This window comes from Ambystoma mexicanum, chromosome 7p (genome assembly GCF_040938575.1).
Source record: "Ambystoma mexicanum isolate Mex_15411 chromosome 7p, UKY_AmexF1_1, whole genome shotgun sequence".
In the NCBI taxonomy this organism is placed as follows: Eukaryota; Metazoa; Chordata; class Amphibia; order Caudata; family Ambystomatidae; genus Ambystoma; species Ambystoma mexicanum.
In genome coordinates, this window is record NC_090939.1 from 53,390,588 (window position 1) to 53,414,626 (window position 24,039).

The 24,039-nt window shown below is 49.9% G+C and overlaps 1 protein-coding gene across 4 annotated transcripts in view; it reads left to right on the forward strand.

Moving 5' to 3' along the window:
• Window positions 1-24,039, forward strand: part of GDAP2 (ganglioside induced differentiation associated protein 2) — a 1,016,820-nt gene that overhangs the window by 511,462 nt on the left and 481,319 nt on the right. The gene's annotated exons all lie outside the window — the stretch shown is intronic.

The following is a 24,039-nucleotide window of genomic DNA, read 5'->3' on the forward strand; positions in this document are numbered from 1 at the left end:
CTGCAGCTCCCTGGGTGACTGCCACAAACGCACATATACCCTAGCAAGAAGCTGCAGCTCCCTTTGTGACTGCCACAACTGCACATCTACCCTAGCAAGAGGCTGAAGCTTTTTGGGTGACTGCTACAACTGCACATCTATCCTAGCAAGAGGCGTTAGCTCCCTGGGTGACTGCCACAACCGCACATCTACCCTAGCAAGGGGCTGCAGCTCTTTGGGTGACTGCTACAACTGCACATCTATCCTAGCAAGAGGTTTTAGCTCCCTGGGTGACTGCCACAACCGCACATCTACCCTAGCAAGAAGCTGCAGCTCCCTGGGTGACTGCCGCAACTGCACATCTATGATAGCAAGAAGCTGCAGCTCCCTGGGTGACTGCCACAACCGCACATCTACCCTAGCAAGAAGCTGCAGCTCCCTGGGGAACATCCATAAACTCACGTCTACCCTAGCAAGAAGCTGCAGCTCACTGGGTGACTGCCACAACCGCACATCTACCCTAGCAAGAAGCTGCAGCTCCCTGGGTGACTGCCACAACCGCACATCTACCCTAGCAAGAAGCTGCAGCTCCCTGGGTGACTGCCACAACCGCACATCTACCCTAGCAAGAAGATGCAGCTCCCTTTGTGACTGCCATAACTGCACATCTACCCTAGCAAGAAGCTGCAGCTCCCTGGGTGACTGCCACAACCGCACATCTACCCTAGCAAGAAGCTGCAGCTCCCTTTGTGACTGCCACAACCGCACATCTACCCTAGCAAGAAGCTCCAGCTCCCTGAGAAACCGCCACAACCGCACCTGCAGCTCCCTGGGGAACATCCATAAACTCACATCTACCCTAGCAAGAAGCTGCAGCTCCCTGGGTGACTGCCACAACCGCACATCTACCCTAGCAAGAAGCTGCAGCTCCCTGGGTGACTGCCACAACCGCACATCTACCCTAGCAAGAAGCTCCAGCTCCCTGAGAAACCACCACAACCGCACCTGCAGCTCCCTGGGGAACATCCATAAACTCACGTCTACCCTAGCAAGAGACTGCAGCTCTTTGGGTGACTGCTACAACTGCACATCTATCCTAGCAAGAGGCTTTAGCTCCCTGGGTGACTGCCACAACCGCACATCTACCCTAGCAAGAGGCTGCAGCTCTTTGGGTGACTGCTACAACTGCACATCTATCCTAGCAAGAGGCTTTAGCTCCCTGGGTGACTGCCACAACCGCACATCTACCCTAGCAAGAGGCTGCAGCTCTTTGGGTGACTGCTACAACTGCACATCTATCCTAGCAAGAGGTTTTAGCTCCCTGGGTGACTGCCACAACCACACATCTACCCTAGCAAGAAGCTGCAGCTCCCTGGGCGACTGCCGCAACTGCACATCTACGATAGCAAGAAGCTGCAGCTCCCTGGGTGACTGCCACAACCGCACATCTACCCTAGCAAGAAGCTGCAGCTCCCTGGGGAACATCCATAAACTCACGTCTACCCTAGCAAGAAGCTGCAGCTCACTGGGTGACTGCCACAACCGCACATCTACCCTAGCAAGAAGCTGCAGCTCCCTGGGCGACTGCCACAACCGCACATCTACGATAGCAAGAAGCTGCAGCTCCCTGGGCGACTGCCACAACCGCACATCTACCCTAGCAAGAATCTGCAGCTCCCTGGGCGACTGCCACAACCGCACATCTACCCTAGCAAGAAGCTGCAGCTCCCTGGGCGACTGCCACAACCGCACATCTACCCTAGCAAGAAGCTGCAGCTCCCTGGGCGACTGCCACAACCGCACATCTACCCTAGCAAGAAGCTGCAGCTCCCTGGGCGACTGCCACAACCGCACATCTACCCTAGCAAGAAGCTGCAGCTCCCTGGGCGACTGCCACAACCGCACATCTACGATAGCAAGAAGCTGCAGCTCCCTGGGCCACTGCCACAACCGCACATCTACCCTAGCAAGAAGCTGCAGCTCCCTGGGCCACTGCCACAACCGCACATCTACGATAGCAAGAAGCTGCAGCTCCCTGGGCCACTGCTACAACCGCACATCTACGATAGCAAGAAGCTGCAGCTCCCGGGGCGACTGCCACAACCGCGCATCTACCCTAGCAAGAAGCTGCAGCTCCCTGGGCGACTGCCACAACCGCACATCTACGATAGCAAGAAGCTGCAGCTCCCTGGGCGACTGCCACAACTGCACATCTACCCTAGCAAGAAGCTGCAGCTCCCTGGGGAACATCCATAAACTCACGTCTACCCTAGCAAGAAGCTGCAGCTCCCTGGGTGACTGCCACAACCGCACATCTACCCTAGCAAGAAGCTGCAGCTCCCTGGGCGACTGCCACAACCGCACATCTACCCTAGCAAGAAGCTGCAGCTCCCTGGGCGACTGCCACAACCGCATATCTACCCTAGCAAGAAGCTGCAGCTCCCTGGGTGACTCCCACAACCGCACATCTACCCTAGCAAGAAGCTGCAGCCCCCTGGCTGACTGCCACAACCGCACATCTACCCTAGCAAGAGGCTGCAACTCTGTGGGTGACTGCTACAACCGCCCATCTACCCTAGCAAGAAGCTGCAGCTCCCTGGGTGACTGCCACAACCGCACATCTACCCTAGCAAGAAGCTGCAGCTCCCTGGGTGACTGCCACAACCGCACATCTACCCTAGCAAGAAGCTGCAGCTCCCTGGGTGACTGCCACAACCGCACATCTACCCTAGCAAGAAGCTGCAGCTCCCTGGGTGACTGCCACAACCGCACATCTATCCTAGCAAGAGGCTTTAGCTCCCTGGGTGACTGCCACAACCGCACATCTACCCTAGCAAGAAGCTGCAGCTCCCTGGGTGACTGCCACAACCACACATTCACTCTAAAGAGTGAATGCCTTTTCATATGCAAATGTGTATGAAGAGCAGGTGGCAATTGGAAAACGAAATGTGAGGGCTAACCTGACAAAGCTGAGGAAATTAGAAGGGGACGATGCAACCGACGACATGAGGCACCACTACATGAATTGGGTGAGGTCTAGGAAGTACTGGCTACTACAGCAAGATGCCGAAAAGCTTGTTACTAACATAGATTCGAAGAACACAAGGGAGTTTTGGCACTTAATTATATGAACACACCACAGGCAGCCCTCATGAGAAATTCATATCAGCTGCACGGTGGGTAGAACATTTCACACGGCTGTAAGATAACATCCATGAACTACAAGTTAATTGTGAGGAATCCAAGTCCACGGAATGGCTAATTCCAATGGAAAGGGACGATATTGAAGATGTAATTAGAAAGCAAGCAACTCTACAGCTCCTGGCCCTGATGGGATGACGAATGTCATGTTGAAGGAGAACGCTGACTTATGGTCTTTGTTCCTATTTGAGTTATTCCATCTTGTAAGAAGAGCCAAAAAAGGTTCCAACCTCATGGAAAACATCTGTTGTAGTCCTGATTTTTAAGAAGGGCGACCGGTCCGATCCAGAAAATTAGACCTATCACCCTACATGATGTATCGGGCAAGATCTTTGCAAACCTGGTGTTGAAACAGTTGGCAAGGTGGTCCACCAACTCACAGAATGCTGACCCCTTGCAGTCAGGGTCTGTCAAGGAGATTGGTACATTGTTAAATGTTTTCTTAACCAACATCTTGAAAGCTCGAGGGGCAGGGAACAACAAGAAAACATACCTGGCCTTTATAGACTTAGCCCAAGCTTTAGATACAATCGACAGAAGTCGGCTGTGGGCCAAATTAAAATCATGGGAGTGCCCGACCAACATTGTAAGAGCAATCGGGACTTGTACTCAGATACTTCTCTAAAAGTGAGACTGGATGCTAATGGGTTATTATTGGACCCACTGACTATTAAATAGGGCCTTAAGCAAGGATGCCAATTGGCACCTTAGATCTACGGGAAAAGAAATGGCAGCAGTGAGAAGCTTCCCGCCTTCTATTGACAGCAGACCTGTGAGTAATTATTATACGCTGACGACTTGGTGCTGATCGATTAGAAGCCAATTGGCTTGCAAAGGCAATGAAATGCGCTGCAATGGTATACTGAAGAAAATGGCTTAAAAAGAAATGTTTCCAAATCCAGAATCCTGATCTTTCAGCCTCCAGGTGTCAGGGGGAGGGGTACGTTTTCATGGTATTTGGAAAAAGAAAGTCATCGAAGTAAATATATTGGTATATTTGGGTATGCAGTTGAACAGCGTTTGACACGCACTGAGGAAAATCGCCTTGCTGAAGAAAGTCATTAATCTGGCTTCCCAGGGCTGCACAATGTTGAAAATATTTCCCATTGACACCGATTGATTCATTCCACTGCATGAAGGTCATTGCAATTTTGACCTATGGTGCAGTAGCGTTGTATTTGCTACCAGCGAGCACATGGCCAAAGCTAGAAGGGCTCTTTTTGAAAAAAATATGAAGGCTCCCAAAATCTACTCCAATTCAAGTTATAAGAATGTAGTTGGGTTTAATCTCACTCTACGTGATGGTAACATGGAAAGGAAAAGCCTTGCACAATATAGGAAATGTTTACAATCACAACCTCTACGGGGATTTAACTTGATCAAAGGTGCACTGGAAAAAACTCAGAGCCAGTGCTGGTAGAATGGAAATCAATTTGCTGCGCGATCTTGAACGATCTGAACACCACAGAAGACACTTTAATAACTAACCCAACATCCGACAAGTATAAACTCTGGTATAAAGATTGGATTCTGATGCAGCAGCAAAGACAATGTGTATAAATTGTACACCCAGGTCATGCCAGGTTACTTGATGAAATTTCCAAGTCCGGAATTTAGAGCGTCTTATATGCATTTTAGATTAAACTTACATCCAACGAAAGAAATAATGGTTATTCGTAAAAGAGGAAGATCGAATGATGTTATGTATAGGTTACGTAAAAAGGAGAATTCCATCGAATCCTTATATTTGGTTCTCTTTTGAATGGGTATAATGGATTTAAGAACGAAGCTGTTGGTTAAACATATTGAGGAGCGAGGGACATGGTGTGCAGAGAGGTGCTTCTTGTTTTTATACAAGGAGAAAAATGAACCTGGACTTTAGCTTTAAGGTTTTTAAAGAAATATTTAAATTAATTGAATCAATGGAATGAATGCTTTCTCTTTCTTTCTCCTTACAAGCCATGTCTCTAAAGTACCAACATGTAGCACGTCATTGCTTTAGACTGTATGTTCTGTTGTAATTTTTGTTTTAATGTGTTGGGTCTTATTATATGGATGTGTTTGGGTAAAATCTTTTTTTTTTTTTGTGAAAGCCAAATGCCAACAAAAAGAAAATTGCATCACAATGCTGTTCAGTGTGTTATGTTCTACCTGGCCAAATCTGAATAATACTGTAAAGTGCCACCTTTTCACATCCGTGGAGGTAACTGCTGAGTTTGCGGAGAAGCAATTTGGTGGCCACAGAAACCCTAGGGGATTCTTTGAAATAACAGTGAGAGCTTTACTGGAGAATTGCCAGTGACTGATGCCGCCAAAGAATCTCAAGGATGCTGGATACTACTATGCTTTTCTTCTACTAGGTGGTATTCGGGCAGATAATTGTTTGAAATAATTTAGGCTTACTTGCCTATTCGGAAGTGTTCTTTCAATCCACTGATTAGGTTTGTGTATGTCGCATTGATTGTGAGATGTCGCTACAGCTCTTGCATTTATCACGTTGTTCCTCCATGTGTATTACACCTTTAGTGGGCCCCAGACTTTGATTCGCCCAGTGATGAGAGGTTGTCTGTCTTAGCTCCATCAACGTGTGCCCCCCCCCCGCCCTCCTCTCTCCCAATGAGGTCAAGGGTAACACTGGGGAAGTGTAAGTTAATGTAATCCAGTACAAACTCTATTACTCCCACCCACCTGTTTGGCCCACCCACACTGCAGGTTATAATGAATCTGGGAGTCAGAAGCATCGGCCTGCTTCCAAGAATTAGATATTCTTTTTACAGGATCCCAAACAGTGGCACTCTCTCAAATCAATCCATGTCTGACTGGGCCACCGCTACTTAGAAAACATATACCCTCTGTGTGTGCGCATAGCCCAAAGGTTTGATGCATGTCCCATTCGTGCCCCAGCTCTTCAATAGTTTGCGACTACTCGTCAGTCCTGCTGTTTACTATGAGCATATCGCCATATATAAGGAAATATGAGCACATGCCACTCCCAGAACTTTGTCTCCCACTTTTTGCCCATCACTCTTCCTTCTGATCACGCTTGTAAGTCATTTACGTCCCTGCCTTGACCACACCTAACACTATGTGCTTACTATTTGCTTCTTGGGAAGGCTGAGAAAAGCTGTCTGCGCCAACCTTGTTCCAACAGTGCCTCTTCATGAACACAAATAAAAAAATAACTGATCCATGCCTTTCATGACCTCACACTAACTTGGAGTCTTCAAACCCATAACAGTCCGGTTTGAAGCTCTGGTATGGTTTTCAAATGATTCTGTATTTGCTTGCAGCTCCACAGCAGAAAAGTCCTGGAGGAGGTAAGCAGTGTTGCCATTCCGTCACCAAAGTTCGCAAAGTGGGCAAGATGTCTAACAACAAAACCCTAGGTAGGTGCCGATGGTGTTCCCACGGGAGCTGGAGGCACGACAGCGGATACAGCAGGTAGACTTGGTGGATGTAACTGTTGATGAGGTGCTGGAGGAGTTACCTTTTGCTGTGCTGCTGGGTCCTCCTCCATCTCCTCCTGATCTGAAAATAAAGCCTCCAGAGGCTCCTTTTCCGACATGCTACCCTCCTGCAGCTTTTCGACAGGTGATGTCACAGTGGCCATAGGCACCAGAGAAAACATTAGCCTTTGCCTTTGATGGTCGTGGCTAAAGAGTGCCATCCCCTCCCTCTCTACATTAGCACTTTTAGCAAAAGAAGAGATCACAGGAGCTCGTGTTGTTGTTGTGGGTGATGATCCGGGAGGCAGCACAACCCTGGACACGATGGTCCTAACCATGGACAAGATGGACAACATGGATCGTATAGGGTGCAGTAGATTCAGACCTACGAGTCGTTGACAAGGTTGTCGCCAGCAGTGTTGTTGATGGCAGTGCCGTCAACAAAGAAGATAGTGTAGATTTTTGCATGTGGCTTGTCGACTGCGACTCGTCAACTGTGTTGTCGTCGATGTGGATGTCAACAGACTGAAGATGACGATCCCGCCGTGGCTGTGGGTGCTGGTATCTTGGATGAAGCCGTCAACTATACGTACAACTGGCTCCTGGCAGCCGTTGTAGTCGTTGACGGAAGGGCAGTTGAGGTGTGTTACTTATCCTAGGATTTCCCCTGGACGCAGATAGGGCAGGGAAGCGTTGAGGTTGATTAAAAATGATAAATTGTAGTGAGCTGTAGTATCTACAGGCCGCTGTTATTTCGACGAGGCAAAAAGTGAGACTACCACTTGGTGTCAACTTGCAAATAATGGGAACACACTAAAAAGAACCTGAGGCCTGTGGCCAAGACATTATGACTACCTGCTCTATGAAGGAGATGTGAAGTATTAATTTGGTCCTGAGGAAAGTGGGAGAATGTAACAATAATGCACTGAAACTGCTTAACCACTGTGGTGGGATGCCCGAGCACCATCTTGCCGCCTTTGTCTTACTTTCTTTTAAAAAAAAAATAAGATTCCTTGAAAAGATAAGAACGGACTATTAAAAGGGGTGGATACTTGCTCCCATGCTCACTAATCTGGTCTCTTTCTCCGTTTTGTACGAATGGGAACCTACAATTCAAACTTGTGGGATCCCAGAGGGCCCCTGCACCTCCCCAACTCTTTAATATCTACATTAGGCCTCTGCTTAGCTTACTCGATTACCTGTGTGTGCAGTATACTAATTATGCTGACGACATCCAAAAGTCTTTGAGCACTCCGGCAACTACACTCAGGACTCGAAGTCCCTTAGTGTGGTGTACAACGCCATACAGTCCTGCATGGCTGACAATTCCCTCGCCCTCAACAGAGACAAAACGGAGCTGCTGATTGCAGCCTCTTGTCAGCATCTGAAGAAACTTGACACGGCCTATAGAAACTTCCACATTGCAGGCAATTTCATAAACGTCTCCACAAGCGTGAAGACACTCTGCATCCTGTTAGACGCCAAATTAACCATGAAACCCCACGTGTCACATGTCCACGCTGCATGCGGATTTGTCACAAAGATATTGAGTCAAATTCGTCCTTTCATCTTGGCCAGCAACTGTGCGCTGTTAGCTACGGCATTGATCAAGTCCAGGCTCGACCATTGCAACAGCCTGTTGGCAGGGATCTCGCAAGCTAACATTAACTCGCTTCAGGTGTCGCAGAATGTGTGCCGTTCGTGCAATCTTTACCCTATTTAGGTGAAATCACATCTCCAAGGCTCGAAATACAACATCTCCAACACTGGCTCCCATTAGGACATTGCATCACCCATACAATTCTGACTCTCTCCTACAAATGCTGGAATAACATAAATCCGAAATATCTAAAAGAATGGATTAAGGTAAAGAAACTGGGACGTCAGTTGTGCTGTGACAATGCGTGTTGAATGTCTCCTCCAAGATTCAAGCTTGTCCGGTTCGGCGGGACAATCTTTGATGTCCAGGCCCCCTTGGCCTAGAGTGCACTCTCAGGGGACACAAGAGGATAAGCGGATACCCTGGCAGTTTTAAGAAACTGGTGAGACTTCACCTCTTTAAACTCAAACCAAGCTGAATGCCCAGACGCTAGCCTGCCTTCCGGTCTCGTGATTCTGACCCCCTGTTTCCGTCCCTGATTCTCCCCATCTGTCTTGTAATTTCATGTTCTTTGTACTCCCTGAGACCTACGGGCATGTGGCGCGTAATAAAAACGGAATAATAATAATAACAGAACTGGTTGCTTGGGTAGGGTCAGTTTTTCTTTCCTGTCCACTTAGCCTAGATAAGCGTCTCACCAGTGCATTCTAGGGTTGACGTACATGTAAGGATAGTTAGAATTGGTTGGAGGAACATAAAGAATACGAATGAATGTTTGGATCGCTCCCAGTAGGAGCCCTGCAGCCCTGCAGCACGGCCTGCGTGGGAATTCCTCAGCCTCTGCTTGCTCAACCAGCACCTCGTTTGCTAGCCCCAATGGCTGCTCTCACGGATACTGGTTCGGATATGGACACATCCCAGGTTACAAATGCTACTACTGATGATTATAATGACCTAGTGCCAGTGGATGGGAAACCTCCTGAAGTAACCTCCACCAGACTAAATAGGTTTCTTCCATGCACTGTTGATACGAGCAGTGAAACTATTCAACCTCATCCTGGAAGAACAGAAAAAGGAATGTTTCCTGTTCCAGAGGCGTGAAGGCTCCTGTAAATTAGTGGTGGCTATCCCTTTGTTGGATGACTTCTGGGACGATGGTCTTTTGGTCATGAGAAACCTGTCTAAGTTTATCAACATGCCCTTTGACAGCGTCAACTTATTTGGTAAAAAGGTTGGCGAGACCCTTCAGGCAATAGACTGACACTGCCCGCTCCCTTGGTACCCTGCAATAGCGGAGGCAGTCCTTTCATTCTGGGAAAGGAAGATTTTCAAGAACCAACAGATAATTTGCCATCATATCGCCAACCACCTCGCACCACCTTGCAGGAGGCATACAGAGAGATTGCAGGCATACAAGGATGTGCAAAGACGGCACAAAGCCTCCTCCCACGCTCAAACGCCCACGGAAGCCTGACCATCGCCAGCTCCCGGGGTTTCACTTCAGCACCCCAGTGGGTGGCCGGATATTGCAGTTTGTCAAACAGTGGTGCAACATCTCCACTGATAAATGGGTGCTCAACATTGTACAATGGGGTCACACCCTCGAATTTCCATTAACATTTCCAAGCTCTACCCTTAGACCCAATATTGGCTCCAAGAGTCTTCACAAAATGCCTAGCTCTGGTTGCTGCCCATCTCCTAAGTATACCCCTACCAAGGTGACTAGTCAATATGCACCTCCTCACAGATGCTAACCCTGCAGTACAATGAAGAGATCATCTGATGCCTGACATCTCTGGGATTCTCCAACTTTCCAGAGTCATGCATATTGCTGTCTCAGAATGCTCTGTTGCAGGGCTCACGACTGGACACACTGCAATGTCTGGCGACTCCCTCAGAGGAGTGTTCATGCCATATTCCACAAGGTCCAGCAGCGGTCGTCTCTCCAGCTAACAACGTTTGCTCCACCAAGTTGCTACTGGCTTCCTGCATTCCTTTGGCTCCTCACTTCAGGTTGCATATGATGCCTCTGCAGGAGTTCCTACACGCCAGGTGGAAACCGGTCTCAGGCTCCGGGAACAACAAGACCAATCTCAGCCCACCGTTCCGCCAAACTCTACAGTGGTGGAGTTGACAACACCTCCCACAGGGCCCTCCATTTCACCAACCGGCGCGTCATGCCACGGTAACTACTGATGCCTCCCTGGAGGGTTGGGAAGTGCACACAGGAAATTTCCACGCCAGAGCCCTCTGGCAGCCAGAGAACAAGTTGCTTCACATCAATGTGTTCGGACTCTGGGCGGTGTTCTGGGCCCTCAAGTCATTCAGACCCCAGCTACAGGGCAAGGTGGTCTTCATGGACAACAAGACCACTGTGTTCTACATCATGAAGGGTGGGGTGGGGGCTCTCTCCCATTCTCTCCAAGGAATTGCAGATGCTGTGTAACTGGGCAATCTCGCACAATATGTTCCTCATTTTGTTAATTTGGCTGGGGTCCAAAACACCATTGCGGAGTCCCTCAGCAGGAGTCTGGGATCCTGCCACGAATGGGAATTCATTTAAGACCAGGTTCTTCGTCTTTTCTCGACATGGAGTCGCCAAAAACATATTCACCACAGCGGCTTTCTCGAAGTGTGCCCAGTTTGCCAGCAGGTAGCCTTAAGCGATGAGTCTTGGGGATGCCTTTTTCATTTCATGGGAGGGCCTGTTTGTCTACGCGTTCCCTCCAATCCCCACTTCTACGAGTACTCGAAGCACTCAAACAGTGCCGTTGCTGGATGATCCTCATTGCTCTGCCGTGGCCACGTCAAATTTGGTCCTCTGACCTATCCGTCAGTAGTGCCTTGCATCAACCTACCTCCTTTTCTGGACCTGCTCACCAGAAGAGGAGGATTTGTGCTGCACCACAACCCTGTCCCTCAAATTGACAGCTTGCTCCTGCAGCCCTAGAGTTTGGACATTTGACACTGCCTTTGGATTGCTGTGCCATTCTGGCCAAGTCTACCGCTCCCTATTTGAATGGATTGTGTCCTCCAACGTATTCCACATCTTTGAGATGTAATGTCCACAGCTGTGCTGCTTCGGAATTTATTTTGTCAGAGGGCGTCCTGCGTTGGTGGTGTCGGGTCGATGTCCCTCGAAGGCCTCCGTCGAGGGTGACGCCACCGGATGTTATAAATAGGACGCACGGCGCCTGTAGCCTCAGTTCTGTTTTTTCCGCAAACGTGTTTGCTTCGAGAAGTTGGTGCACCTTGTGTGAAAAGGTCTTCATCTTCTACCCCTCCGACTCCGCGGTCTGGGTTTAAGACATGCCGAGACAGTAAGTCCAAAATGTTGATTACGGACCCGCACCAGACCGCATCTGCTTGTGGTGTCTGGGCGAAAGTCATGATACCGACGACTGCTCGACGTGCCAGTCGTTGACTGCCAAGGCCTTGCGGGAGCATAAGGGGAATTTACAGGTAGGTCGGGTTTCTAAACCTTGAAAATCCCAAAAAGCTACGGGTATTTCCACTGACGATTCGAGGGGTGATTCTCATCGGAAGGAGTCCCGGGGATCTCGATCCCAGAGTGGGTCCTGCCACTGGTCCGTGTCTTGGCACTCCCAGAAGCGGCGTCACCGGTCGCCTTCCCCGTCCTTGTCGGATGATGGCTCCGCAAGGAAAGTGGCTTGTCCCACTAAATCATCGACTCATGAGGAATGGGAGCTATTCAGGGAGCAAAATGCTGGCGATTTTCTTTCAATCCCAGGGCATAGTTCTGTCTGCGCCTTTGGAAGAAGCCAGCAGGGAACTCTTGGTCCGATGCTCACACGCCCTCAGGCCCAAGCATTCGGACGATAAACATCGGGAACCGTCGAGGTCCCATTCAGACGAGGCTCCGGTAGATCGCCAGAGACGTGCCAGATCCAGGTCTCGGTCTTCATCCCCAGCGAAAGTGCAGAAATCTGGAAAGGGCTCGAGGTCGCCGTGTCCGTTGAGTGCGGCTGTCCGAGCTCTGCCTTCCATCCAGCCCTAGGAGCCTTCAGTACCATTGTTGACGCCTAAGCCATTGGCGCGCTCCGCGCCTTCGGTGCAATTTGGCCAGAATTTGCCGGTGGAGGCCCCTGGTACTGTGGATCCTTCGAGAAAGGCTTTATTCAAAACTGTGAGGCCTGTTGTGGACTCCAGGGCCTCTCCTGTCCCTAGGAAAGAGTTCTTTTATTCTCTGCATGATATTTATGAGGATGAGGAGAGATCAGAAATGGAGCTTGAGCCTGTTGAAACTCATGAGACTCCTGACATGGTCTTTTCTGAAGACAGTCAGTTGGAGGAGTTGCCTCAGTCGTTACATGCCGCCAGTGGCTTTAACATCTCCTGAGGTGGAGTTTAGTAGGCCAGAGCCTGGGGCTCATGCTGAATCCTCCTATAGGAGGTTCATGCCTAGAGTTAGAGTATCTCGGGTGGTCCGGTACTCCGCTAGCATTTGATCAGGATGACCTGACTGATATTTTGGATCAGGGTTCCTCCACTAACCCAGTGTTGCCTTTTCATTTGGCATTGCAAAAAAGGGTGGCGGCTACTTGGCAGACCCCGGAGGCTCTACCGGCAGTCAACAAGTCGTTAACTAAGAAATGAAATACCGCCCATCCAGTAGTGACCCCAGCTACCTATCCACTTACAGCACTCCCAAAAGATTGATGGTTCAGGCGACTACGGCCACCTCGAGGCAGGCGGTGTACCCTACCATCCCTCCTGATAGGGACAACAAGCGATTCGATGGTTGGGCACACAAGATATTTTCTGCTGGGAGTATGGCACTGAAGTCGGCCAAATCCACTTGTGCCTTAGCAAGGTTTTCACACACTCTGGAATTGTCTCTCTAGCGGCTGAGCATATCCCCTAGGGGGAACAAAGGGATGGGTTCCTTGCTCTTGTGCAGGATGGCAAGGATGCCATGTGTGACTCCCTTCAGTTTGGGTTGGACACGGCTGATGTTGTTAGCCGGTCCACGGCTGCGAGCAACGTGATACGCAGGATTGCTTGGTTGCGGATGTCTGGTTTTGCTCCGGATGAGCAAGCCCGTCTTCTGAACATGCCCTTTGATGGCTTTCACTTGTTTGGCAGCAAGGCTGACGAGAGCCTTGAGAGGTTGCAGACCTTCAAAGCTGCTGCTAAATATTTGAGCACAGCCGTGCGTTGTACTCCGGGGCCCCCAACTGGCCCATAGAGTCGGGGTTTGCCCAGAAGCACTTTAAGACAAGATAGCAGCACCCTTGAGATGGATGGGGGTGCAGATTAATACTCCAATACCAAATCAATAATGACAACTCAACGGTTTGGAAAAGGGAGTCCGTTTAATGACAAGTACAAAAAACAGGGAGTCTCATGAATATCAGCGGATGTGTTATCTTCTCTCTCGCTTCACAACTCCAACGAACTTCAGAAAAAAACATAACATTTATACTGAAAACTCGTCATCATTGACGTTTTAACGCTTAAAAGTTGCCATGCAATTCTATTGGTTCAGGAAAGGTAACTTTAATATAGGTACTATATCTGTATATGGTAACTGAGTAAGGGGATTGGATAAACACTGTCAGGTGGGACATCTAATCCCTACCTTCAAAAACGGCTACTGTAGATTTCACTATAAGTACGACGTCCCATTGGTTCTACTAACTATAGGACCCTAGATTACTTGGTCCGCTGTGATTGGGTTGGCACCAACCCCACTCATACTTTTCCACTTTGCTTAGCAGCACGCAGAATGGTCAGCCAGGTGCAGGGTGCCCCTTAGCTCCCCCGGCCTTCCTCCAATTATTGTTACAATCAATCATCACTTTAGTGGCCTTGTGTCATTCATTTCACTGTGCTTGGCCTCGAGACTGCATCACCTGTCTGGAAAAGTTCTGATATCTTCGCCTGGCTTGCTGCCATGCTTAGGTGTGAAAGTCTCACTACTTCTTGCTCAGCTGGTCACGTGATTCACACACCATGAATTTGCTTCTTCGTGTAATTTGTGTATTTGATTTTAGTTTCACCCACCACCTGCCTCCAGTTTCTTATCTTGGCCTTTGTGAAGCATGATATTCTGTTCTTAGCTTCAATTAATTGTATCTACTGTTCGTCTCTTCTACTGATATGACCTTGGCTTTTCTGGCACGATTTGCCTCTGCTGAGTTTAGTTTCTGCCGCTTATTGTCGATTTTGCTAAATACGCAAAGCTCTCCTCATCTGGCCTTTATGTAACGCTCACCTGATTCCCACGGAGGCGCTGGTACCGGCTGAACTGTTATAGTCTCTTCAATTGAGAAGTGTAGAGCTCGGATGACTCTCTGGACTGGGCTTCCTCTTATTGACCGTCTGACTTGCAGGGTAAGGTTTCTGCAGGCAGAAGAAAAAAGGGTTAATGACCGTTTGGCTGGACTTCCTCCTCACTAATCGCCAACTCTCCGAAAGTCCAATGTCCTGGTGAGCTCTCACCTTAGGCGTATAAATGCTGGGCTCTCCATCCTGCGACTTATGCAGGGGTGCGTGGGTTCCAGTTACGTCACTGGAGGTCCTCAAAGTCTTTTGTGGCCTTAGAAGTGGCACAGGTGCTGAGATGCCAAAAGGTGATGCCGCCATTACTGCACGAGCGGATGCCAGTAGGTATAAAGAGTTTATAGTCTTGAAGAGATGGGCTCCTTTAATGAAGTCTTTGCATTGTCTTTTTCAGGTGCCTGGATGCTGAGGGCGTGGTCACTGAGAGCGCGACACGTGCGGTAGTACGTAGGTATGGGAATTTCAATGACACCTCAATAATGTCCCTTGTTTTCTGTTTTCAGGTCTTGAGATGTTGCGGGCGTTGTTCGTCCGTTGCCGTTGCACATGCGAAGTACGTGAGTATAATGATCTGTGACCTTATTATAGCACCTCTAACAATGTTCTTTTCTTATTTGCAGGTGTCGGGACCTTGCGGGCGTTTTCCCAGTCGCGGATGCACGTGGGGAAACACGTAAGTGTTAGGCTTTCTTGCAGTCTTTAATGGCACTTAAATAATGTCTTTTCTTGTTTTCAAGTGCCGGGCTGCTGCGGTTGAAGAGATCGTAATACGCGCACAAAAGCAGGTAAGAAAAGTAAATGCGGCCGCCTTCACCCGATTCCTACTTAATAATGTTTTTTGTCTTTACAGGTGCCGTTAGGCTGCTGAAGAGAAGGCCGCGAAGAATCCGTGAAAGCACAGATGGATAAGGTAAGCGAGCGCGGCTGCGAACGTGTTGCAACTTGCTAACCTTATGTTTCTTTTGCTTGCAGTTTCTGCCGGTGTCTGGATTCCTGGATGGTAAGTATAGTTCTCGTGACTTTCTTCCACAGGTTGCTGAGCTGAAGCTAGAGATGTCACTGGAATGCTGGAGCTGACTCGGTGAGCGTCCTGCTGCAGATGCAGAAGAACGCGAAGCACGTTTTCCCAATCGGGTGTGGTTTAAATAGTGTTGGAGTGATTGGGTGTCTTCTTCCTCAGCCTCGCCCAGGTAAGAGTTCCTGTGTTCCAGAGCTAAGGAGTGGCACCAGCCCCACCCAGGTAAGACAGTAGTCCCAGTTCAGGAAATAGTTCCTCCCAGCAGAAGGCTGGGGACTTCATCCTGCCAGCATTTGCAAAGGTGAGTATGCAGCATGGTCTGCTACAGGTAGGTCCACCCAAGCACCTTTGCAAGAATTATGAGCCCGGCGCCCCTGGCGCCGGGACTGAGGTTCCTTATGAGCCTGGCGCCAGAGGCGCCAGGACATGGTCCAAAGGGCCCCAATAGGGGTCGTGAGCCTGCTTCCGGGGATGCTGGGCTTGACTTGGCTTCTCGGGAGCACTGCTCATGACCCTTTAGGAACCTTTGGTTAATTCTGCTTCTTGTGCAAAGTGGAAGTATACTTATATAACGTGCTATGTTTGAGGTAGATATGTATAGGTGGCGCTTGCCGCACTATCTTTCTACGAAGCATAGCAAGCCGCACGATTTCCTTAGCTTTCTTGCGGTTCCAAGCATATGTACATGTGTAAACTGTTCGAATATCTTCATCATGCTTACAGCTTAAGCTTCTTATATTTGACATTGTCCTTTCACTTTAGGTTCACGATGCCCCTTGTTCATGGCGTTTCATCTCTTTACATCATTCTCTGGTCATCTCTTCTATATGTGAGTCAGTCAGGGTTCTTGCGTCGTCGCCATACGTCTTCCATTAAGACCTTCTTGGCTTCTTCAGGGACTGCACTTAGACGATCTTCATTTTGTTTAATTTGTTTATATGGCTTTCTCAATGGGGACCTTACTGTCCATGGTTTCCTTGGTATCGGTACTTCAATAGGCATTGTTCTTCTGATGGGTACTGGACAGAGCCCCACTGTGGCTCTCTGGTGGTTTATTTGCTCATCATACATCACATATTTCGGCGTGAACATTCCTGGTACTTCAAAATAGACGGTTGGTGTGCGGGCTGTATTTGGGAACTCCTCTACAGTGTCAATCTCTGCCTTTTCGTCCTAGGGGACAACAGTGCAGTGGGGGTGTAACGCTCACCTGACTCCCACGGAGGCGCTGGTCTAGTCTGGGTTGCTGTGGCCTCTTCGAGCGTGATGCGCAGAACTTGAAACACTGACTGAACAGGACCCTCAAATCTTGCTCGTCTGGCCCCTAGGAATATCCTTCTGCAGATGAGAAAGGGGATTAACAGTCTGCAGAATAGTGTGCTTGCTCCCCCCTTCCCCCCTTCGCCCCTTCGTTCTTCTCTAACTTCCTCCGAAATCCCCGGTTGAAGCTCACCTTATGGTTTGAAAGGATGAACTCTCCATCCTGCTTCTGGTGCAGGGGCACGTGTTAGTCCAGTTACTTCACTGGTTTTCAGAATGGCGCTGGCAAAATCCACTTGACTTTTCTGAGCGGAACGCCGTAAGTATGAAGATTACAAAAGTTCAAGTGTTGAGCCTCCTTTTCTGTTGCCTTCCTAACCTATGATCTGTCCTTTATTTCAGGTGCAGAATGAAGGCGATGCGTTGAGGGATTGAATTGCCGATGGTAAACTCAGGTGAGTTAGCGATGGGGGCGATCCCTCTTAATGTCTTTATATTCCTCCAGTAATGTCTTTTGTCCTTTCCCCATAGGGGCCGGGGTGCGGTACCTGCCAACGAAGCGGCGCCGACCCGAAATGAGGAATGGTCCACCAACAGAAGACCGGTAAGTGTTATGGCGGAAAATTAGGCTTTCCTCATATGTTCCTTCTGCTTACCTTTTGTCTCTTCTTCCCTCCCCTAGGCGCAGAGATGTGGCGACCGGTGCAGACAGTCGTGGTGGAGCCAGAAGAACTCCCGAGGACAGGTGAGTGAAGCGCGGCGCTGCAGCGAGCAACGCAGTGCTTTTAAATGAGTCTTTTCTCAGGAACGCTGGCGTGGAGGTTCCGGATGCAGGTAAGAAGTTTGGTAAAATTCTTGGTTTTTACCTTTCTCTTCTCTTCTTTCCTTACAGGTGTTCCAGGATCGAGGCGGGCGTGGCTGGAGACCAGATGCAGGAGCAGATACGGTGAGCGTTCAGCTGCTTGGGTGCAGAACAACGCGAAGCGTGAGCTATTGTCTGGGCGTGGCTTAAATAGCCCCCAAAGTAGGTTCAGGTAAGTATCCTTCCCTGGCCTCGCCCGAGTGGCAAAATAGTCCCAATTAAAAAATAGTCCCTTTCAGGTCTCAGGGAGGCCTGAATCTTGCAGCCTGGTCTGCATCAGGTAAGTGCACAAAACACCTTCCTTTATGAGCCTGGCGCCTATGGCGCCAGGACTGATGTCCAACATGAGCCTGGCGCCAACGGCGCCAGGACAGAGTCCAAAGAGCCCCTATAAGGGGCCGCTGGGCTTTTACCCGGGGGCATGATGCCTGCTCCTGGGGGTGCTGGGCCTGGCCTGGTGCTCCGGGGGTAGGCATCATGACAGGGGGTTTCTTTCGTTACTATTCCTCTTTTGGTAGAACGGGAGGAGCCACTAATCAAAGGGGCCACCAAAAAGGAACCCGTGGTGGACGGGGAAATAGAGGTGCCAAAGCCGCTCAGGCAGCTGCCTCTTTGCCTTCAGGCGCTGCAACAGCCGCTCCAAAACCGCTATGAGGCCATGTTCCATTGTTCGCTGGTTGGGGGCAGACTGTCTCAGCATCTCGAAGAATGGCGAGCTATTACTTCGGATGCGTGGGTTCGGGAGACACTAGCGCACAGCTACTGCCTCCCCTTCCTAAAGCGACCTCACAACAGTCCACTGGGGAATCTCCCTTTGAAACTTCCAGATCCGCTCCTTCATATCCGAGCGTGTTCTCCCGAACAAACCTTGGATCATCTCAGCCTCACCTGCCACTCCCTTCACAAGCTGGACTTCTCCCTAAATTTCAAGAAGTCGCATATGACCCCTTCCCAACAGCTCCAGTACATCGGGGTTGTGTTCGACACGTCCTTGGGGAAGTGCTCTGCTCCTAAGGTTAAGGACTCCTCACATTCTACAGATTGTCAACACATTTCAACATGCCCAGAGTCTTCTGACTTTAGAATTCTTAAGGTTGCTTGGCCTCATGGCATCCTGCATTTTTCTGGTGCAAGAGGGCAGACTGAGGATGAGATCCCTTCAATGGGTTCTCAAGATGCAGTGGTCGCAAGGTGTCGAGTCCCGTTCAGATTCCACTCTCTGAATCGCAGGATCTTCTGTGGTGGGCCAGCGAAGGGAATCTGATGAAGGGGGAGCCGATTTGGCAACCGTGGCCGGAGGTGACGGTGGTGACGGACGCTTCCCTCACAGGATGGGGAGCTCATGCCAATGATCTGACCGCCAGCAGTCGTTGGGCTCCATCTGAGTCCAAACTCCACATAAGCCTTTTGGAGCGGAGGGCCATCAGACTGGCCCTGAAGGCTTTTCTGCCGTCTCTGCGGGGGAGAGTGTTCTGATCATGACAGACAACACAGATGCCATGCATTATCACAACAAAAAAGAGGGGGGTTGGGTCACTCCCACTGTGCAGAGAGGCGATGCAGCTCTGTTTCTGGGCGATACAGCAAGGAGTGTGGCAGCGGATGCTCTGAGCAGGCAGAGCACGGTCTCCCACTAGTGGGAGTTGGCTCAGGAAGTCATTCAGGAGATCTCCCCCCCCCACCCCCCTTTGGGGAACCCCTCAAGTGGATCTGTTCGTGACCGGTGCCAACCGTTAATGCGAGAGATTATGCTCAAGGGAATTTCCTCCGTGAGGAGCATTCGTTGTGGATTGGTCGTTCCCACTTCTGTACGAGTTTCCTCCGGTCCCCATAATTCCTCAGGTGCTAAGGAGGTTGCGGGGGCTTCGGATCCCACATGATCCTCATTGCTCCGGATTGGGCCAGGAGAGCGTGGTACCCGGACCTTCTAGAAATGTCCATCAGCCCTCCACGCTGTCTTCCCCGAAGAGAGAGCTCTCTCTCTCTCTCTCTCTCTCTCTCTCTCTCTCTCTCTCTCGCGATGTGGTGGGTCGGGGTTCTCCATCCAGAGGTCAAAACTCTCAACATCACGCTTGGTTTCTGAAAGGTTGAGATATAAGGATTGGGACCTCCCGGATAACGTGATGGAGGTGTTGCTTTCAGCGGCCGGCAACCAAATCCCTGTACCGTTGGCGTATGTTTTGCGACTGGTGCAGAGAAAACCATGTTGATCCTTTTCAGTGTTCCATTCCGATGGTTCTTTCTTTGGCCCACAGGGGTCTTCAAGTGGGTACCATTAAAGGTTAGCTGGCGGCGCTGTCTTATTTTCAGGCACTCGTCTGAAGAATGTTCATATTTTAAGATTCCTTTGAATTTCCCAATTTCTAAAAGGGCTCACAAATGTGTTCCTGCTGTCTCTGTTTCAGGTGCCGGTTTGGGCTCTTAATTTGGTCTCGAAATTCTTGATGGATACTCCGTTTGAGCCGCTGCACTCTTGTCCTTTGAGATGTTGTCTTTCAAGATGGTTTTCTTTGTTGCAGTTACATCTGCTCGCAGAGTGAGTTAAATTGCCTTCACTTTCATCTAAGCCAGCCTTTACTGTGTTCCACAAGTTTAGGGTTGTAACTGGCCAACAGGGTAGAATTTTTAGCAGTACTAGTCTGGAATGCTGCGGAGGAGGCTACCTTTCTGCCCATTGGGTAAAGTCTCTTGCTTTCCTTTCAGGCGGGGCCTCAGAGGAAGTTGGGGGAGTACCAGCCCTTTTCCCCTGTCGTAGTGACAACTAATGAATCGGGCTTCAGTTGCCCTCTGATATACAGCGGGTCAGAAGGGGCAGGTCTAAACAGTTTCTCCATGCAGGGGTTCACTACCCGCGTAAGATTAGGGGTCTCCAGCGATGGCTGTATCTTTTGCTGAATGGACTTGAGGAGAGGGATAAACTGCGTAACAGCCTTCTTATCTCCTAAGAATCCTTATCTTGTTGTACTTCCTGAGTCTATTCCTGAAAATGCTCTGCCGTCTTGATGAGCACTTCATTTAGTAGGGGTTGGTTGTCAATGGGTGAGTCCATGACCGGGGGATCCTGATCAACCGGCGAGTCCATGGGATACATATTTGCCTCGGGGTGAACCTCAGGGTCTTCATCATCCCCGTAATAAGGGTCTGCTGCCTCTTAAATAGAGGTGTCTTCATGGTCGGAGTCCAGGTCATAAAGGTCAATGACTGTGCCTTCCACTGGATTCTCTGGGCGAGAACTCTTCGCACGGGGCTGAGCAGGGATCTGTGACCCAGAGGGTGCTGTAGTGGGGGGGGGGGGGAATGGAAACCTTTGAAATAGGCAGGGTCCTTTTCATAGAAGTTGGCCATGAAGGACATCCTCCTCGTGACCCTGTCTGTATCCTCAGCCGACCATTGTGCAGAACTAGGGATTACCAATGGTTGAGAAGGGTGCCCTAAATCTTCATCTGTTGGAGGAAGTAATGCAGGTTCTTTGGGCCTAGCCTTCTGAGATTTCTTCCTATGAGGGGTTTTATCCCTATGAGGGGTCCTATCACTATGAGGGGTCTTAAAGGACTTCTTTTTAGACTCCTTCTCCTTACTCTGGCCCCCTGAATCGTGTTTCCCTGACTGTTTGGGGCCTAGTACCTGACTTGACGTAGAATGTCGAATTTCGGGTGCGGGCTGAACCGGAGTTTCATCTGCGGGCGATCGGCTCTCGTGGGAGTTTTTCGCATGACATCCGGGCCGTCCTTCGACGGCTGGGACCTGTCATGCGGTGATATAGAATGAGAGTGCCCAGAGGACAGAGATTCCACAGACCTTTCAATGGACATCGTGCGTTGCCGTCAGCTCTACCCGTGTGTCCAGTCTCGGCCTTGAGTTGTGTGCTTAGTGGTGGATGAAGTGATGGCGCTTCCGCCGCCGATTGTTGTCCCCTTAACAAGGCCGCCAGCCTGTCTTCCAGGGTCGGGGGCATGCGTTTGGGTAACTGAAGCCACCCCGTGGCCTTCGCCGTCAGAGACTGCGGCGGTGCTGACATCGCTGAAAGCACCTTCTATTTCCATGGCCTCGAGTTGCCTGGCATAGTGGGCCCAGCGTTTAGTAGATTGGTTCTTCAAAGTCCTGGGCTTGAAGAGCCTACAAACTCGACAAGAACCCTCGACGTGGTCTCTCGGGAGACACAGGTTACAGACTAGATGTTAATCGACCGATAAAAATGTCCTATTGCACTTGGGTCAAAATTTAAAGGGCGCCTTGTCCATGACGGAAAGATACGGCAGCTAGGTGAATGTAGTGTAAGAAAAAGGGCATATACATGACCCCCCTCTCTCTTCCTACGGTGTGGGCCAAAACGGATCCGTCGCGGGTGACTTCGACAGCCGTTATTCTTGTCTTCACCGGTGTCTGATGTTTCGATAGTCAGTGATATAAAGGATAGTAAGAATAAACTATCGGTAATTGAAAAATAGTAAATGGCTATAAGCCGAAAGAGGAAATCTGCTATAAGCGTCCGTCTAGAATGGTGGTAAAAAAACAATCTGAGGGACTTCGACGCGTGAGAGATCATGGGTACAGTGGCTGTCACACTAGGGATAGTATTACTGGCACGCCCTGTCGACGTCCCTTTTCAAGTTTCGATGTCGGCCTATGCACAGCATGTGATCTAAGTAGATTCCACAAGCCTCAGAAATATATACTTTGCTAAGACACAAATACCTCTTCCGATCCTCGACGCCAGGCGTCGAAAGTCTCCGGGGCCTCCAAGGGACAAGGAAAACATTTTTCCACACACGGGGAGGGGGGGAAACAGCGAAAAGCACATTCTTCCACTCCTGTAAGACCTTCCTTTCCCCCGAAGCAGACAGACAAATACAAGTCTACTGAGAGATCAACTTCCAGCAAGGGTACCCTTGATAAGTCCCCTAAATTGCCTACTAAAGTCATCCCCTGTTCCAAAGAATGGTCCAGTGAAGACATAGACAGGGTCATGTCAAGGATGCCTTCCTTGGCAGATTTTTACGACAAGAATCCAGAGCATTTCCTCTCGTATGACCCTCAGGGGGCCACACCCTCAGGTTCCACTGATCCTATCCCCCTAAGTAAAAAGGCCCGGTTCGAAAGACCTGAACCCTTTGAGGTACAGCCTTACTCTACTCCATACTCTACTCCATACCCCAGGTACCAAGGAGAGCCTTTCCCTGAGGGGGACCAGGAGTTTGAAATTATGGAGGAACAAACCGGGACGGAATACTATGCGGATGATGAGGACCAGGAGGAGGGAGAAGATGAGCAGGAAATTTACAGAGTAGATTCCCCGGTAGAGAACGAAGCCCCAATTACCGACTCGCCAGTCGATAACCAGCCCCTCCTTAATGAGGTTCTCGCTCGCGCGGCGGAACATTTTCACATCGACACCCACGGTGTACAGGAGGAAAGGGACTTCGCAGAAGAGTTGGTGGGAGAGAGGAGGCCGGTCGCTCAGACCATCCCTATCCTTAAATCCATCCAATGAAGAATAGATCCGTCGCTGGTAAACCCAAACCTCACCAGAGCAGTCAACCCCAGGGCCGAAAAGCTTTTCCGGGCAGCCCAGTCTGACCCTCTCTATATAAGAGGACATCTTAAACCAGACTCCCTAGTTGTTACCAACACTCGGAAGAGGGCTGGGACACCCTTATCTTCGTCAGAAGCTCCTCCCGACAAGGAGAGCAAGAAACTTTACGGGTTTGGCAGGAAGGTTGCCTCAACGTCCGCCTACCAAGCAAGGATTGCTAACTCCACCACCCTGTTGGCCAGCTACAACTGCCATCAATGGGAAGAGGTCGCGGCACTCATAGCCTCTGCTCCTGAACCGTTAAAGGGCCAATTGGCTCGGATCTCGGCAGAAGGGAGAGCCGTGTCGGGTTGCATATTGAAAGCAACTTTCGACGCCGCGGACAACGCAGGGAGATTGATAGCAGAAGGACGAATACGAAACACTGAAATCCCTTGGCCAACTAACCAACAAACCCCCTAACCAAAGGGGGAACAGTAATTTTCGTCACCCACGCGGCTAAAATTCACAAAGAGGCAACTATGCCCAGGGACAGGGTACACAGTGGAACAACAGTCAGCAGTCTACCCAAAGTTACGGCAGGGGTAACAAAAGAGGTCGTGGGAGAGGCAGAGGCAGCCCCAACAAGGGAGGTGGCACGCCTCCACCAAAGCAGTGACGCTCAGTTCAGGGTCCCTTCTCACGCAACCCCAGTAGGGGGACGCATTTCCAACTTCACCCAGGCTTGGGAAGGGATCACCTCAGACAGATGGGTGCTGTCAACAGTATCCACAGGATATTGTATAGAATTACTGCAGCGTCCCCGGAACCATCCTCCACGACAAAGAGTACACT